This window comes from Eubalaena glacialis, chromosome 2 (assembly GCF_028564815.1).
Source record: "Eubalaena glacialis isolate mEubGla1 chromosome 2, mEubGla1.1.hap2.+ XY, whole genome shotgun sequence".
NCBI classification, from domain to species: domain Eukaryota; kingdom Metazoa; phylum Chordata; class Mammalia; order Artiodactyla; family Balaenidae; genus Eubalaena; species Eubalaena glacialis.
The window spans coordinates 70,668,690-70,686,814 of NC_083717.1; the positions used below are offsets into that span (position 1 = coordinate 70,668,690).

Genomic DNA, 18,125 nt, shown 5'->3' on the forward strand with positions numbered 1-18,125 from the left:
TCCGCAGCCCTGTGTTTCTGCCTCATTGCATATCTTGTCTCAATGTAGCAGAGGTCACCATCGATGGGGCTTGCTGAACAGCCTGGAAGAGGTGCCGGAGGATCAATTATATTACATGCCATATTCTAAAGAATCCTGAATATTCTCTTTGACCATCTTCCTCCCTATTATCTCATGGCTTCACCTTCACCTCCAAACCTCTCTCTCTCCCCCCAGCTCCAGTCTATACTGGATTTTCTCTTATTCTTGCCCATATCCCTCCTCCCTCTGGATCAATTTGGTTCTTCTTCAAGTAGCTCTATGCCTTTCAGTTTTTCAAAATTAATTTAAGGGACTTCCCTGGTGGTCCAGTAGTTAAGAATCCACCTTCCAGTGCAGGGGATGCGGGTTCGATTCCTGCTCGGGGAACTGAGAACCCATATGCCGCGGGACAACTAAGCCTGCGCGCTCTAGAGCCCACGCGCCACAACTAGACAGCCCGCGTGCCACAACCACTGAGCCCATGTGCCGCAATGAAGATCCCGCAACTAAGACCCGATGCAGCCAAATAAATAAATAAATAAATATTTTAAAAAAACAAAAAACAAAAACTCAGGTCTCCCAACTTTCAGTCCCAAACATGTAGAAAACTATTGGCATAGAGATAATACCTGTAAGAATGTGAACTCCCTGGAACACCCATCAATATTTTTAATATAGAGTAGTTAACCTCTTAAAAATAAATAAATAAATAAAAATAATTTAAGTTAAATAAGCAATACACAAAAACATTCTCACTGTTAAAAAAAAAAAGTAAAATATTACGGAGGTCCCCCCTCCATTGCCCCAAGCCCAGTCCCCCCCCCCAGGGGTAATCATTGCTATTGCGTGGTATGGTATCCTCCCAGGCCTTTTTCCATGGAATTATAGATTTCCATATGCACTCAAGAAAGATATATGGTATACTAAATAATGCCATTTATATTTTCTGTTTCCAATTTTTGGTGCTGTAGTGGACACCCTTGTACCATCTCCCTGTATTCATCAGTGTGTGTTTCTCTAGAGTAGGAATGAGAGGATTTGCTGGATCCTGGGGCACAGGTCTGTGGAATGACCGCCCTGCGTGACTGTGTGTCCTTACTGTCTGCCTGCAGACCGTGAGAGGATTGGGCCTGTTTCTGTCTTGCACGGGCAACTTCCTTCCCTCCCAAAGCAGCTTTGCAGATCAGAGAGCATCCTGGGAACTTTGCCCATCAGTAAATGCCCAGTTCAGGCCCAACAAGCCCCATCTATCAATCTTAGCTGATTTAGAAAGGATTTACTCTCTAAGTATTGCAGCTGTTTTCAGGTTGGAATGATCTGTTTTTTGACCTGGCCTCCTTCTCCAGTTTCTCCGTGTCCTACCTTCTCTCTGTCCCCTGGTCCCTCTCCATTTCCCTGACCCCCCTTCCCCACATACTTGCCTCTCTGACCCTCCAATCCTCCTCAGCCAGGCTGGACAGTAGCCCCGGAGCCGGGGCTGGGAGTGGACGTGCAGCCCCCAGGCCAAGGCCCCACTCGAATCCCCACCCTTTGCTCCTGCCCAAAGTGGGCACAGGAGTCCCGCCCGCCTCTGCCGTCATGCCTCACAGCGACCCTGCAAATGTTGTGGCCTGTGTATGTATTATTTATTCAAGAACATTATATGTTTAAAAAAGTCTAAATCACAAAGCAAAAAGTAATGGCACCATAATGAAATTGTCATGTAATACAAATAAAACATCTGCATAAAAATACTTAGCATAGAAAAATTTCAATTAAAAATAAAACGTGTCTCTTTTCACATTCCTACTGTTCTCTTATCTGAGATCCTCTTTTTTTTTTTTCCCTTTTGTTTTGATTCAGATCAACGGAGAGGGCCAGTGCCTGATTTTAGTAATGGACGATAGCCTCCCTTGTATGGCACAGACTAGATGCCACACACCCATGTTGACACACTTAAAACTAAACTTATGCGGTAAATACTACTATCATTATGCCTGCTCATGGATGAAATATTTCAGGCACAGAGAAGTTAAGTGACTTGCTTGAGGTCACACAGCTAGGAAGTAGAAAAGCTGGGATCAGAACCCAGACAGGGTGGCTCCAGTGCTAGGATGGTAACCACTGTACCACACTGCCTCTCAGCCTTAATGTGGGCAACTCCCACCCCCCAATTAGGCACATATGTTTGTTTTCCAAAGCACTATTCTTATTCTGATATTTCACTTGAATCTCTCAATGACTCTATGAGGGAAGGGAAGACCCAGCTTATGGGCCAGCACAGTGCCCCGCACCCAGCCTCACAGACAGACCCCAAGAAATGGTAGCTTGTGACCAAGGGCAGAGATGTGGGTAGGTGCCCAGACTCGGCAGTGCTGTGTAGCATGCAGCACTTGACGGTGTGTGTGCGTGAAGTTGTGCATGAATGCGTGAATGTGTGAGCATGCGCACATGCATGTTTGTGCATGTGTATTTGCATGCACGTGCATGTTGTGTGTGTGTGTGGGCATGCACTGGTGTGTCCAGCCTGGCCGTCTCGGCATGACCATGTAGCCCTGCGTTGGCCCCGCTGCATCTTTCATCCCCGCAGGGAGCAGCGCCTCAGTCGGGCGTAGTGGGATCAGCTGTGTCACTGAAAGCAAGGGCTGTTCAGATCATGGGCAGTACTGTTTGTTTCTGTCACTCTTATCTTTACTCCCCTGAGCCCAGACCTTAGCATCATAAAATGTCAGAGCCTGGATGAAAATGTGGAGATTATCTAACTCAGGCTCTCCCTTGACAAATGGGGAGACTGAGCCCCAGAGAGGATATTGGTAACATTAAACACAAAATGGAGACCGGACTTGAGAATTCCCTGAGCAGATAAAACCGTGTAGGTCCTGAAAGCAAAATGAAATCCAGCTTATTTCATGAAGGTAAGTGAAAGTTAACTTAGGTTATTTCTTGTTAATGCCCCTGACAATCATAAGAGAAACTTTAGTCTTTTTCCTAAAAATGGTATGAGATGATCACTTTAAACCTGCCAGCTGAAACCCCATTGTAATCACGTCATTGTAAACGCTAATAACTTCCTCATTTTCACTTTATAAGCCATCCTATAACTTCATGCCCCTGAGCTTCGTATCAATCTTTGAATTTGGAAGCTCCCAGTTTGCGAACTGTTTTTATAGGCATGATAAACTCTTACTATTTACTGATTTGGTGGTCACCCAGCTAGTTAGGGGCGGGGCTGGGATGAGAACCCGCATCTCCCCACCCAGTTTCACGCTCTTGCCACAGTCCTGGACTTTTGTCTGCAAATAATAGACCAAAGCTTCCCAGGCTGCGGCTGAGGCTGCCTCAAGGCTGGAGAAGGTGGTCGGGAGTCGGAGCTGCTTTGATGTGTCCACTGCTGTGCCTTCTCCACCTTCTCCTCCGGGGCTGGCATACCACCCTCTCTGGGAGAGCTTTCTGTTCTCAGGCTGATCAGAACTCTAGTGGGTGAGCGACTATGCTTTTGATTAATTACAAATGGAAAATGAATAAATTCTTAGTTGATAAATGCAGTGAGAAGAAATAGTAAATTGTGTCTTTGATGAAGGTCTTGGGAATGTTTGTGGAATGAATGAATGAATGAAGCATGACAGGATAACAGGAGCCCTGGGAGAGACTGAACTTGAGGGGTTTTTGGTCTCTTCATCAAAAGAAAGGGTCAGAAAGTCCCTGTGTCACCTCAGGAGGTAAATTACCTTTGAGGAAATGAAGAGGCTTCTCTATGGTGGGGAAGGGGTTCCCCTAGACAATAACTCAATTGTTCTGGAAAGAGGGTGTAATTAGAATTCCTATGTGTTCTAGTGACCATCCTGGGGCTGCCCTTAGAAAGCCAGGATGGGAAAGGGGTCTTGAGGGGCAGCCTCTGAAAGGAGGGGCAGCTGGCACTTGTTGATTCGGGCTCTGAGGAAACAGAGAGGTGTGTGCTTGGGGCTGCCCTCTCAGCTATGTGGCAGGCTGAAAACAAGGAGGGGATCCCTTCATGCCATGAAGACACCCAAAGCAAGGCGCCATCACTGAGTGGAGGTCCCCATCTATATGATCAGGCCACTCAAGACGGCTGTTCTCTTGCTCTCTAGACATCCCCTGCTCAACCAGTCCCTGCCTCACCTACACCCAACTCACCTGACTGACCTTCCCTCTTAATCATAGAGTCTAATCAGTAAATGCCTACATACTTGCCCCCGGCCCCAGCTGGTGATTGTTCTAATCTTTAGATCAGGACATCTCCACCAAGATAGCTTATGAAAGGGGCAGTGAGGGGCATGCGCCTCTGCCGGTTTCCCTGGCAACCGATGAGCCAACCTGATGTCAATTCCCTCTGTAACTGAAACCTCCCTCTTTACCCAGGAGTAAAGACTGCTGGTGAGGTGTCCCTCCAGGATCTTACTTCAGCCATGTAAGCTCCCCCATCCATTAAACCACTGATATCTCTGTCGCTGACTTCGGGCTCTTGCTTCAGTCTTGAGGCTGGGCAAGTACAGGGCTTGCAGGCCTACGGGGTGAGCCCACCGCTGCCCTTAGCATCCATGAGGTGCTGTTTGCACGGTGACGTGGTGTGGGCAGAGCAGTTCTGGCTGCAGGGACTGGCTGGACAGTGGGGCTTCGGTGTGGAAGGCACCAGAGGCTCTCAAGCCTCCAGAGTTTGGAGCAAATGGTGTGTGTGTGTGTGTGTGTGTATATCCGACTGGTTTTATTTGCCTCTGTCTTTCTGGATCAGGTAGGTCATGCCTGTTACTGAACACATAGGGAGGGGCTCTGCAGGAAGCCTCTGAGTTACTGCCTAGTTTTGGAATATGAGAGCAATGTTTTATTTTGCATATCAGTTTTAAACATCTTTTTTTTAAAAATTTATTTTTATTTATTTATTTAGTTGGCTGCGTTGGGTCTTCGTTGCTGTGCGTGGGCTTTCTCTAGTTGTGGCGAGCGGGGGCTACTCTTCGTTGTGGTACACAGGCTTCTCATTGCTGTGGCTTCTCTTGTTGCAGAGCATGGTCTCTAGAGCGCAGGCTTCAGTAGTTGTGGCACATGGGCTTAGTTGCTCCGCGGCATGTGGGATCTTCCTGGACCAGGGCTCGAACCTGTGTCCCCTGCATTGGCAGGCAGATTCTTAACCACTGCGCCACCAGGGAAGTCCTAAACATCTCTCTTTTGTATCCATCTTCTCATTTGCTTCTCACCACACCCTGTGAGGCAGGCAGGGAGGTACTTACCTCCATTTTCTCACAGAGAGGATTGCCTCCTGTGGAGATCATTTAATGAGAGACTGTCTTTCTCCTGCTGCTTCCTTTCACATTTCCCGGGACCTACTATTTCCATGGTCCTGACCAGGGACTACAGGAAGGATGAGACTGAGGCTGTCGGGTGAAGCTTCTAGGCTGGGAGGAAAGCCAAGCCACAGGGCGACATCCAGCAGAACGCCTGAAACCAGGTGTGGTGACTTATAATATCACTGCGATAAGGGTTCAGAAAGGGAGTGTCTAGGTCTTTTCCTTTTCCAAGAGTATTAAAATCAGTTTGTTGAGTGCCATGAAAATTCCTCTTGAGGCAATAGAAAAATTTCAGAGAAAGTAAACAGAAAAGTATACTGAAAATATAAACAGAAATTAGTGAGGAAGAAAAAGATACACTGGAGAGAAATGTCAAACTCCAAATTTAGTTCTTTGAAAAAGAAAACTAATAAAATTGACAACTTTTCCTTTTTAATTTTTAATTTTATTTTATTTTTGGCTGAGTTGGGTCTTCGTTGCTGCGCACAGGCTTTCTCTAGTTGCAGCGAGCAGGGGCTACTCTTCGTTGCAGTGCATGGGCTTCTCATTGTGGTGGCTTCTCTTGTTGCAGAGCATGGGTTCTAGGGGTGCAGGCTCAGTAGTTATGGCGCACGGGCTTAGTTGCTCCGCATCATGTGGGATCTTCCCAGACCAGGGCTTGAACCCATGTCCCTTGCATTGGCAGGCAGATTCTTAACCACTGTGCCACCAGGGAAGCCCCAAAACTGACAACTTCTGACAAGATTTATCAGATCAAGAAAAAGAGAAGGCATAAATAAATAAATAATATTGGGAATGAGAAAAAGGGACATAACTGAAGAGATGGCAGAAACCTAAATAATAGATTATGAACAACTGTGTGGCAATAAATCTTAAAACTGCAGAAAAGGTATTATCTATGTATCTCTCTTAGAAAAACTGACTCAAGAAGAAATAGAAAAGTTAAATGTCTATAACTAATAAAGACAGGAATCACTAGCAAAGTGTCAGGTCTAGAATGACATTTTACCATTTGCAACAACATGGATGGACCTGGAGGGTATTATGCTAAGTGAAATGAGTCAGTCAGACAGAGAGAGACAAATACCTTATGCTATCACTTATATGTGGAATCTAAAAAGTAAACAAATGAACATAACAAAACAGATCCACAGACATAGAGAACAAACTAGTGGTAACCAGTAGGGAGAGGGAAGGGGGGTGGGGCAAGATAGGGGTAGGGGATTAAGAGGTACAAACTACTATGTATAAAATAAATAAGCAACAAGGATATATTGTACAGCATAGGGAATATAGCCAATATTTTATAATAACTTTAAATAGAGTATAATCTATAAAAATATTGAATAGCTATGTATACCTGAAACTAATATAATACTGTAAATTAACTATATCTTAATTAAAAAAAAAAGTAATAATATGACCAAGTTGGGCTTTCCAATGGACTGAATGTTTATGTCCCTTCCCACAAAATTCATATGTTGAAACCCTAATACCGGTGTGATGATCTAGGAGATGGGGCCTCTGGGAGTAACTAGGCCATGAGAGTGGAGCCCTCATGGATGGAATTAGTGCCCTTATAAGAGGAAGCCACAGTGCTAGCTAGTTCTCTTTCCTGCCCTGTGAGGATACAAGAAGTCAGCTGTCTGCAACTGGGAGGAGGGCCCTTACCAGAACTGGAACCATGCTGGCACCCTGATCTCAGACTTACAGCCTCTAGAACTGTGAGAAATAAATTTCTGTTGTTTGTCACCCACTTTACAGTATTTTGTCATAGCAGCCTGAGCTAAGACAAGTTTATCCTAGAAATGCAAGATTGGCTCAACATTTGGAAATAAATGTCATTCACCACATTAACAATTTAAAAGAGAAAAAGCACACGATCATCCTAACAGATGCAGCAAAAACTTTAAACAGAGAGTGTAAGCAAACATCTGATAAAAGGTGCCTAATACTTACAAGAAACATCCTACTCAATGGAAAAGCATTTCTTTTAAAATCAGGCATAAGATAAAGAGGATCACTATGATTTCTACTTCACTTTATACAAGATCAACATCGTATATGCTAACTGCTCAATAATGTAAGAAAAAATATCAGAAAAGAAGTTTTAAAAAAATGTGTAGGGGCAGAGTCAAGATGGCTTATTAGGAGGACATGGAATTCGCGTCTCCTCACAACTAGGGCACCTACCAGGCACCAGTGGGGGATCACGGACACCTAAGGGGACGGGAGGAACCCCCAGTGACCGGATAGGATGTGGGGCATGGGGGGAGTGAAGAGGGAGGAGAAGTGGAGGTGAGCCAGGACTGGCACCCCTGAGGGGAGGCTGATGGAGGGGAAGGGATTGGGAGGGCAGAGGATCAAAAGGGAGTGTGGCCATGTTTCCCCTGCCCACTTGGGCCCCCAGGAGCCTGCTGATATCCAGGGCCTGATCCTCTGCCCACCGAGGCCCCCTCCAGCCATGCGGGTCCTGAGGGAGTGGGAGGGAGGGAGGGAAGGGGGAACAAAAGTAAAGGCCGGACCTCTGGGACCGGCACCCCTGAGGGGCAGCTGGGAGAGGGAAGGAATTCCTACACCCAGCGGGACCCACCCACGGTTAGGGGTCCAGGGGCGAAGGTGGAGACCCTGGGGGATACGATGGGGGAGGGGTGCAAAGGGCCGGAAGGGAATGCAGCCGGTGCTTTCCCCGTCCACTTAGGCACCATGGGCTCCTGGGCCTAATCCTCTGCCCTAGGAGCCTCCCTCCTGCTGCACAGAGCCCAGGCCCCACCCACACACCCTCACTCAGGGCCCTACCGCCAAACTCCGGAACTCCACACTCCAGAGGCCTTCCTTTCCACGTGCTGCCTCTCCCCTTCTGCGCAGGTCCTAAGCAGAGGCCCCGCCCCACATTCAAACGTCACCCCGCGACCCGCCTAGGTCCCGCCTCACCCTAAACCCCGCCCCTGCCTAAGTTCCACCTCCGCTCCCGTAGCCACCGCCTTTTTTTTCTTTTCTCTTTTCCTCTTTTAGATTGGGGTTCTGTTTTACCTTGTTGATTCACTGTTGTTGATTCTTTTATATTTTTATGTTTCCTAATAAATGTTTTAGTTTTCTAATTTTATTTTATTCTTTATACTTTGTTAGTGATCTCTCCTTTTGGCTTGTTGCCCCTCCTCCCCCCTTTTTTTCTTTTTTTCTGCTGTGGTTTTATTTTACCTTGTTGCAGTTGTTTCAATTATAGTTTTATTTTTCCTAATATATTTTTTAATCTTTCAAATTTTATTTTGATTTTTATTCTTTGATATTGTACTGCTCCTTTTTTGTTCCTTTTTTTTTTTTTTTTTTTTACTGCGCCATGAAGCTTGCGGGATCTTGGTTCCCAGCCTGGAGGTTGGGCCCGAGCTCCTGTGGTGGGAGCTCTGAGTCCAAACCGCTGGACTAACAGAGAACCTCAGACCCCAGGGAATATCAGTTGGAGTGAGGCCTCCCAGAGGTCCTCATCTCAGCACCAAGACCCAGCTCTATCTAACTGCCTGCAAACTCCAGTGCTGGACGTCTCAGGACAAACAACCAGTAAGACAGGAATACAGCACCACCCATCAAAAAAAAAAAAAAGAAACGACAAAAAAATATGTTACAGACGAAGGAGCAAGGTAAAAACCTACAAGACCAAATAAATGAAGATGAAATAGGCAACCTACCTGAAAAATAATTTAGAGTAATGATAGTAAAGATGATCCAAAATCTCGGACACAGAATGGAGAAAATACAAGAAACATTTAACAAGGATCTAGAAGAACTAAAGAGCAAACAAACAATGATGAACAACACAATAAATGAGATTAAAAATACTCTAGAAGGAATCAATAACAGAATAACTGAGGCAGAAGAATGGATAAGTGAGCTGGAAGATAAAATGGTGGAAATAACTGCCAGGGATCAGTTTAAAGAAAGAAGAATGAAAAGAATTGAGGACAGTCTCAGAGACCTCTGGGACAACATTAAACACACCAACATTCAAATTATAGGGGTCCCAGAAGAAGAAGAGAAAAAAAAAGGGGTCTGAAAAAATATTTGAAGAGATTATAGTCAAAAACTTCCCTAACATGGGAAAGGAAATAGTTGATCAAGTCCAGGAAGCACAGAGAGTACCATACAGGATAAACCCAAAGACAAACACACCGAGATACATATTAATCAAACTATCAAAAATTAAATACAAAGAAGAAATATTAAAAGCAGTAAGGGAAAAGCAACACATAACATACAAGGGAATCCCCATAAGGTTAACAGCTGATTTTTCAGCAGAAATTCTGCAAGCCAGAAGGGAGTGGCATGACATATTTAAAGTGATGAAAGGGAAAAACCTACAACCAAGATTACTCTACCCGGCAAGGATCTCATTCAGATTCGATGGAGAAATTAAAACCTTTACAGATAAGCAAAAGTTAAGAGAATTCAGCACCACCAAACCAGTTTTACAACAAATGCTAAAGGAACTTCTCTAGGCAGGAAACACAAAAGAAGGAAAAGACCTACAAAAACAAACCCAAAACAATTAAGAAAATGGTAATAGGAACATACATATCGATAATTACCTTAAATGTAAATGGATTAAATGCTCCAACCAAAAGACACAGGCTCGCTGAATGGATACAAAAACAAGACCCATATATATGCTGTCTACAAGAGACCCACTTCAGACCTAGGGACACACACAGACTGAAAGTGAGGGGATGGAAAAAGATATTCCATGCAAATGGAAATCAAAAGAAAGCTGGAGTAGCAATTTTCATATCAGACAAAATAGACTTTAAAGACTATTACAAGAGGCAAAGAAGGACATTACATAATGATCAAGGGATTAATCAAAGAAGATGATATAACAATTGTAAATATTTATGCACCCAACATAGGAGCACCTCAATACATAAGGCAAATGCTAACAGCCATAAAAGAGGAAATCGACAGTAACACAATCATAGTAGGGGACTTTAACACCCCACTTTCACCAATGGACAGATCATCCAAAATGAAAATAAATGAGGAAACACAAGCTTTAACTGACACATTAAACAAGATGGACTTAATTGATATTGATAGGACATTCCATCCAAAAACAACAGAATACACTTTCTTCTCAAGTGCTCATGGAACATTCTCCAGGATAGACCATACCTTGGCTCACAAATCAAGCCTTGGTAAATTTAAGAAAATTGAAATCATATCAAGTATCTTTTCTGACCACAATGCTATGAGACTAGATATCAGTTACAGGAAAAAAACTGTAAAAAATACAAACACATGGAGGCTAAACAATACGCTACTAAATAACCAAAAGATCACTGAAGAAATCAAAGAGGAAATCAAAAAAATACCTAGAAACAAATGACAATGAAAACACGACAACCCAAAACCTATGGGATGCAGCAAAAGCAGTTCTAAGAGGGAAGTTTATAGCAATACAATCCTACCTCAAGAAACAAGAAACATCTCAAATAAACAACCTAACCTTACACCTAAAGCAATTAGAGAAAGAAGAACAAAAAACCTCAAAGTTAGCAGAAGGAAAGAAATCACAAAGATCAGATCAGAAATAAATGAAAAAGAAATGAAGGAAACAATAGCAAAGATCAATAAAACTAAAAGCTGATTCTTTGAGAAGATAAACAAAATTGATAAACCATTAGCCAGATTCATCAAGAAAAAAGGGAGAAGACTCAAATCAACAGAATTAGACATGAAAAAGGAGAAGTAACAACTGACACTGCAGAAATACAAAGGATCATGAGAGATTACTACAAGCAACTCTATGCCAATAAAATGGACAACCTGGAAGAAATGGACAAATTCTTAGAAAAGCACAACCTTCCAAGACTGAACCAGGAAGAAATAGAAAATATAAACAGACAAATTACAAGCACTGAAATTGAAACTGTGATTAAAAAATCTTCCAACAAACAAAAGCCCAGGAACAGATGGCTTCACAGGCAAATTCTATCAAACATTTAGAGAAGAGCAAACACCTATCCTTCTCAAACTCTTACAAAATATAGCAGAGGGAGGAACACTCCCAAACTCATTCTATGAGGCCACCATCACCCTGATACCAAAACCAGACAAAGATATCCCCAAAAAAGAAAACTGCAGGCCAATATCTCTGATGAACATAGATGCAAAAACCCTCAAGAAAATACTAGCAAACAGAATCCAACAACATATTAAAATGATCATACACCATGATCAAGTGGGGTTTATCCCAGGGATGCAAGGATTCTTCAATATACACAAGTCAATCAATGTGATACACCATGTTAACAAATTGAAGGATAAAAACCATTTAATCATCTCAATAGATGCAGAAGAAGCTTTCAACAAAATTCAACACCATTTATGATAAAAACTCTGCAGAAATTAGGCATAGAGAGAACCTACTTCAACATATGAAAGGCCATATGTGACAAACCCACAGCCAACATATTCTCTATGGTGAAAAACTGAAAGCATTTCCTCTAAGATCAGGAACAAGACAAGGATGTCCACTCTCACCACTATTACTCAACATAGTTTTGGAAGTCCTAGCCACGGCAATCAGAGAAGAAAAAGAAATAAAAGGAATCCAAATTGGAAAAGAAGAAGTAAAACTGTCACTGTTTGCAGATGACACGATACTATACATAGAGAATCCTAAGATGCTACCAGAAAACTACTAGATCTAATCAATGAATTTGGTAGAGTAGCAGGTTACAAAATTAATGCACAGAAATCTCTTGCATTCCTATACACTAATGATGAAAAATCTGAAAGAGAAATTAAGGAAACACTCCCATTTACCACTGCAACAAAAAGAATAAAATACCTAGGAATAAACCTACCTAAGGAGACAAAAGACCTGTATGAAGAAAACTATAAGACACTGATGAAAGAAATTAAAGATGATACAAACAGATGGAGAGATATACTATGTTCTTGGATTGGAAGAATCAACATTGTGAAAATGACTATACTACCCAAAGCACTCTACAGATTCATTGCAATCCCTATCAAACTACCAATGGCATTTTTCACAGAACTAGAACAAAAAATTGCACAATTTGTATGGAAACACAAAAGATCCCAAATAGCCAAAACAATCTTGAGAAAGAAAAACGGAGCTGGAGGAATCAGGCTCCCGGACTTCAGACTATACTAAAACTACAGTAATCAAGACAGTATGGTAGTGGCACAAAAACAGAAATATAGATCAATGGAACAGGATAGAAAGTCCAGAGATAAACCCATGCACATATGGTCACCTTATCTTTGATAAAGGAGGCAAGAGTATACAGTGAAGAAAAGACAGCCTCTTCAATAAGTGGTGCTGGGAAAACTGGACAGCTACATGTAAAAGAATGAAATTAGAACACTTCCAGGAATTCCCTGGTGGCGCAGTGGTTAGGAATCTGCCTGCCAATGCAGGGGACACAGGTTCGAGCTCTGGTCCAGGAAGATCCCACATGCTGTGGAGCAACTAAGCCTGTGCACCACAACTACTGAGTCTGTGCTCTAGAGCCCGTGAGCCACAACTACTGAACCTGCATGCTGCAACTACTGAAGTCCGTGCACCTAGAGCCCATGCTCCACAGCAAGAGAAGCCACCGCAATGAGAAGCCCACGCACTGCAATGAAGAGTAGCCCCCATTCTCCGCAACTAGAGAAAGCCTGTGCACTGAAACGAAGACCCAATGCACCCAAAAATAAATAAATAAATAAGATTTAATAAATAAATAAATCCCGTTAAAAGAAACAAAAAAGAACACTTCCTAACACCATACACAAAAATAAACTCAAAATGGATTAAAGACCTAAATGTAAGGCCAGACACTATAAAACTCTTAGAGGAAAACATAGGCAGAGCACTCTATGACATAAATCACAGCAAGATCCTTTTTGACCCACCTCCTAGAGAAATGGAAATAAAAACAAAAATAAACAAATGGGACCTAATGAAACTTAAAATCTTTTGCACAGCAAAGGAAACCATAAACAAGATGAAAAGACAACCCTCAGAATGAGAGAACATATTTGCAAACGAAGCAACTGACAAAGGTTTAATCTTCAAAATATACAAGCAGCTCATGCAGCTCAATATCAAAAAAACAAACAACCCAATCCAAAACTGGGCAGAAGAACTAAATAGACATTTCTCCAAAGAATATATACAGATTGCCAACAAACACATGAAAAGATGCTCAACTAATCATTAGAGAAATGCAAATCAAAACTACAATGAGGTATCACCTCACACCTGTCAGAATGGCCATCATCAAAAAAATCTACAAACAATAAATGCTGGAGAGGGTGTGGAGAAAAGGGAACCCTCTTGCATTGTTGGTGGGAATGTAAATTGATACAGCCACTATGGAGAACAGTATGGAAGTTCCTTAAAAAACTGAAAATAGAACTACCATATGACCCAGCAATCCTCCTACTGGGCATATACCCTGAGAAAACCATAATTCAAAAAGAGTCATGTACCACAATGTTCATTGCAGCACTATTTACAATAGCCAGGACATGGAAGCAACCTAAATGTCCATCGACAGATGAATGGGTAAAGAAGATGTGGCACATATATACAATGGAATATTACTCAGCCAGAAAAAGAAATGAAATTTATTAGTAGTGAGGTGGATGGACCTAGAGTCTGTCATACAGAGTGAAGTAAGTCAGAAAGAGAAAAACAAATACCGTATGCTAACACATATATATGGAATCTAAAAAAAATGGTTCTGAAGAACCTAGGGGCAGGACATGAATAAAGATGCAGACGTAGAGAATGGAGTTGAGGACAAGGGGAGGGGGAAGGGTAAGCTGGGACGAAGTGAGAGAGTAGCATTGACATATATACACTACCAAATGTAAAATAGATAGCTAGTGGGAAGCAGCTGCATGGCACAGGGAGATCAGCTCGGTGCTTTGCGACCACCTGGTGGGGTGGGATAAGGAGGGTGGAAGGGAGATGCAGAGGGAGGGGATATGGGGATATACGTATGCCTATAGCTGATTCACTTTGTTATACAGCAGAAACACAACACTGTAAAGCAGTTATACTCCAATAAAGATGTTTTTAAAAAATGTGTAGAGGGAATTCCCTGACAATCCAGTGAATCAGGACTCTGAGCTCTCACTGCCAAGGGCCCGGGTTTGATCCCTGGTGGGGGAACTAAGATTTCACATGCTGCATGGTGTGGCAAAAAAAAAAAAAAAAAAGTTAAAAAAAAACTGTGTAGGTAGAAAATTCAAAATAATCTACACACAATTATTAGAGTTAATGAGAGAGTCAAGTGAGGTTGCCAGATATAAGATCCTATAGAAGAGTCAATTGCATTTCTATAAAACGGGAATGCACAATTAGGAAATGCAATTTTAAAAATTAACAAAAGATACATCTTTAGTAGAAAAATGTAACACTTAATTGAAAAATAATAAAGAAGACCTAAACATATAGAGAGACAAATCATGTCTATGAGTAAGATGAAAATTCAATTCTCCCTCAATAATTTACGGATTAAATTCAGATCCAGTAGGGATTTTCATGGAAATCAACAAGGCAATTCTAAACATTTTTGGAAGGACAAAGGATAGCCAAGTTAGTTCTGGAAAGAAAACCAAAGAGGGGGATTAAGCCTACCAGTTTCAAGTATCGCTATAAACCCACAGGAATTAGGATATGTGATGTTAGCTCAGGGATAGATAATTTAGACCCATGGAATAGAATAGAGAGCCCAGAATGTTTATGGCATTGATTGTGGTAACAGTCTCATGGGTCTGTACTTAACTCCAAACTCATCAAGTTGTACACATTAAATATATGCAGCTTTTTGTATGTCAATCATACCTCAATAGAGTGATGTGAAAAAAGAAAATAGTGTAGAAACATTCCCATGCATGTGAGGAAAGCTGATGTATGTCAGAGTTGTCATTGCAGATCAGTGGGGAAAAAGACATCAATCAATAAATAGTGCTGGTGCATGGTACTAGTGATTTATTCAATAAATATTCCGTGACAACACCAAAAAAAAAAAAAAAAAATGGTGCTCTTGCCGTGGGACAACTAAGCCCAGGCGCCGCAACTACTCGGCCCATGTGCTCTGGAGCTCGTGCACCACAACTCGAGAGCCCGCACAGCTAGAGAGCCCGCGTGCCGCAACTAAGACCTAAAGCAGCCAAATAAATAAATATTTAAAAAAATAAAAACCATTACTCTGATATGAAAATAACCTTTAAAAAAACAAATCAATAGTGCTGGGCGATTGTCATCATTTTGGGGGGAGAAATAAAAATGATCCACACTTCACACTCTATACAAAAATTCAGCTCCTGGTGAATATGAAAGACATAACTTTAAAAAATATAGAATTGCTTTAATAACTTGAGATAATGAATTATTTATTAAATAAAACACACCACAAAAGCACAAATCACAATAAAAATTTTTTAAAGAGATCAATCTGACATTAAAATTTAGACCAGCTCACCAGGAGACACTATAAGAAAAATGGACAGGGGGCTTCCCTGGTGGCACAGTGGTTAAGAATCCTCCTGCTACTGCAGGGGACACGGGCTCCAGCCCTGCTCCGGGCAGATCCTACCTGCCAAGGAGCAATTAAGCCCGTGCGCCACAACTACTGAGCCTGTGCTCTAGAGCCCGTGAGCCACAACTACTGAGCCCACGTGGCATAAACTACTGAAGTCCACCCACCTAGAGCCCGTGCTCCACAGCAAGAGAAGCCACCGCAAGGACAAGCTCGCACACCGCAGCGAAGAGTAGGCCTCACTCGCTGCAACAACAGAAAGCCCGCGCTCAGAAACGCAGATCCAACGCAGCCAAAAATATATAAATTAATAAAAAAAGAACACCACTATAAAACAATTTCATGATTACCAGATGGACAAAACTTAAAGTCTGAGCATACCAAGGGCCAGTAAGGCTGAGAGGCAATGAGAATATACACAGGCCATTTGGTGGAAATGTAAATGGGTACACTCACTGTGGGGAAAAATTATTACACGTGCCTGCCCTAAGAACGTGCAACTCCGTTCCACACTCGAGGGACTCACCGGGAATAAAACTATTATTTTTAAAGCGCTCTTTACTCTTTTAAAGATTCACGTTTTTGAACTTATTTTTGACTGCGTAGAGCCTCCATCATGACACGCAGGATCTTCGTTGAAGGGTGCAGGATCCTTCGTTGTTGCAGACGGCATATGGGATTGCATGTCCGTGACCCGCGATCAAAGCTGTTTCCCTTGCATTGCAAGGCAGATTTCACTGGACCACCAGTGAACTCTCAGATGTAACATTCTTCTAATAATCAAAACGTGAAAGAAACAAAACAAACTAACCAACTCTAAACCCATAAAGGAAAACCGAAATCTATAGACTGTGTTTTGTTAATACATTATAATTCCACAGAGCTGAGCTGTCCAGTATTACCATTGGCCACAAATACCTCTTGCGCCCTTAAAAAGGTGACTGGTCTTAATTGAAATGTACTGAGTATAACACACGCATCACATTTCAGAAACTTAGTAAAACAAACAAAAAAAATGAAACAGTCTCCCAGCCTTCCAGTTTGATTACATGTTTCAACAGTAACTAGATGTACTGGACTAACCAAAACCTACTCCGTTGTTTTTTTACTTTATTCCACGTTTGAAAAAACGAAAACTTCATTTACGACTACTTCACACCGTTTAACAAAAAACAACAACAACAACAACACACTACCCGTACGTGCTTAACTGCTATAATCTTCCTCCAGCAATAATACAAAACTCACTGAAGCACCATTTTAGTTTGAACTCATGCTGGAGCACTTACAGTCCCAGCAAATCTAAAACACATAATAACGATTTAAAACTATAATTACTAAACTACAATTAAAACTACATTGGTTGTTAGATAATAGTCTTATCGTGAAACGTTATTAACACCCCAAAAACCGTACACAGAACGGAAAAACAAAAAAACGGGTACAATACAACGCTTAAGTAAAATTCGCCACCCCACCATAAATCTCACTTTACAACAGGTTTCAGTAGCCTTGCCGAAGCAAGGCCTCAAAAAATTGGGTTAAAACTCAGAGTTGTTCCTCTCCACGGAAATCTTTAGTAAAAGGCGAAAGATTTATACGATCTGAAGAGAAACCAGAGTATGACAAACGTTCTTGTAACTCACACCTGGGGTAAGAGAAACTCCTAGAACACTGATAGTGGCTAGTTAACACCAAGATCCAGTGCCTGAACAAAAATTTCTAGACTAGTCTGTAAATAAAGGGTCTACTCTTAGAAAATATAAGTAGAAGATAATTCAAAATTTTGCTATTTAAAACTTGTACTATGTGCAGTGCACTGTGGGTATGCAAATAAGGCAAGCCCGCGCCCTTTCCATTCGAGAAAGATCTTAGTATTCACACAGTGCCCCTGCGTCACCACTAGGGGGCGAAGCGGAGGATTGGCAGGCTGGCATCCACACGCCGGACTGATCAGAGACCCACGTTTTAGGTTTTGTACATTTGTACGTCTGAGTTTGATTTCTGTTAAAGACTTTGCTGTTAAATTGCAAAAGAAAAAAATAGCAAGTAAGTAATCGGCACAAAATTCAGGACCGTGGTTTCTCCCTTTGGTGGAGTGAGGGCATTCGGGAGTTTTAAAATTTGACAATTTCCTTTTTCTTAAAATGAGTGGTGGGCGCACAGGTGTTTTGTCTGTTTTGCACCGTGCACGTCCGGGATGTACACTCTAGAATATTATGCCATTTGTGAAAAATTCGTAGCAGTGTCTTCTTTAAAATTG

General features: G+C 42.0%; 1 non-coding gene across 1 annotated transcript; it reads right to left on the reverse strand.

The window, feature by feature from the left end:
• Positions 1-17,370: 17,370 nt before the first annotated feature.
• LOC133086209 (U5 spliceosomal RNA) lies at positions 17,371-17,486 on the reverse strand. Its single transcript, XR_009699971.1, has one exon. It is a non-coding gene; the product is annotated as a U5 spliceosomal RNA (small nuclear RNA).
• Between the last annotated feature and the right edge of the window lie 639 nt (positions 17,487-18,125).